Below are 1,246 nucleotides of genomic sequence, written 5' to 3' on the forward strand. Positions count from 1 at the left end.
TCCACATATAAATGATAAAATAGAGTATTTGTCTTTCTCTATCTGAATTATTTCAGTAGCACAATATTCTCTAAGTCCATTCAAGTCGCTGCAAATGGCAGTATTTTATTTTTAATGGCTGAATAATATTCCATTTTATACACACACACACACACACACACACACATCACATCTTTTTAATCCAGCCATCTGCTGTTGATGTATTATTGAGTTGTTTCTGTGTCTTGGCTATTGTACACAGTGCCACCGTGAACACTGGGTTCATTTATCTTTTTGTATTTTTGTGATATATACCAAGGTGTTCAATTGCTGGATCACATGGCAGTTTTATTTTTAGTTTAAACAAAAAAACCCATATTATTTTCTATAGTGGCTATACCAATTTACTTTCCCCTAAACAGTGTATAAGTGTTACCTTTTCTGCACATCCTTACCAACATTTATCTCTGGACTTTTTGATGATAGGCATTCAGACAATTGTGAAATGATATCTCTTTTTGATTTTCATTTGCATTTTTCAGGTGTTTAGTGCTACTGAGCTCATTTCATCTGCCAGTTAACCATCTACATGCCTTCTTAGAAAAAATGTCTATTCAAGTCTTTTGTTTGTTTTTTTGATTGGGTTGTTTTTAAATGTTTAGTTGGATAAGGTGTTTAAATATTTTGGTTATTGTTGTTTAGTCATAATTCGTGTCTGACCTTTCATGATCCCATGGACTATAGCATACCAGGCTGCTCTGTCCCTGGAATTGTCCAGTCAAGATTACTGGAGTGGTTGACCATTTTCTCTTCCATTTTGGATATTCAGTTCAGTTCAGTCGCTCAGTCGTGTCCGACTCTTTGCGACCCCATGAATCACAGCATGCCAGGCCTCCCTGTCCATCACCAACCCCTGGAGTTCACTCAAACTTAACACCTTATTAATCATATCATTGGCCAATATTTTTTTCTGATTCAGTTGGTTGTCTTCTCATTTTGTCAATGGTTTCCTTTGCTGTGCAAAAGCTTTTAAGTACCACTAGATTAAATTTGTTATTTTTGTCGTTATTTCTTTTGCATTAGGAAATAGACCCTGCAAATTATTTCTGTGATTGATATCAAAGTTTGTTTTCCTTGTATTCTAGGAGTTTTATGGTTTCAGGTCTTACATTTAGGTCTTTAATCCATTTTGAATTTATTTTTGTATATGGTGTGAGCTTATATTCTATTTTCATTCTTTGACATGTGACTGTTCCGTTTTCTCAGG

This window comes from Moschus berezovskii, chromosome X (genome assembly GCF_049115385.1).
Source record: "Moschus berezovskii isolate FMDL1 chromosome X, NW_MosBer_1.0, whole genome shotgun sequence".
NCBI lineage: Eukaryota > Metazoa > Chordata > Mammalia > Artiodactyla > Moschidae > Moschus > Moschus berezovskii.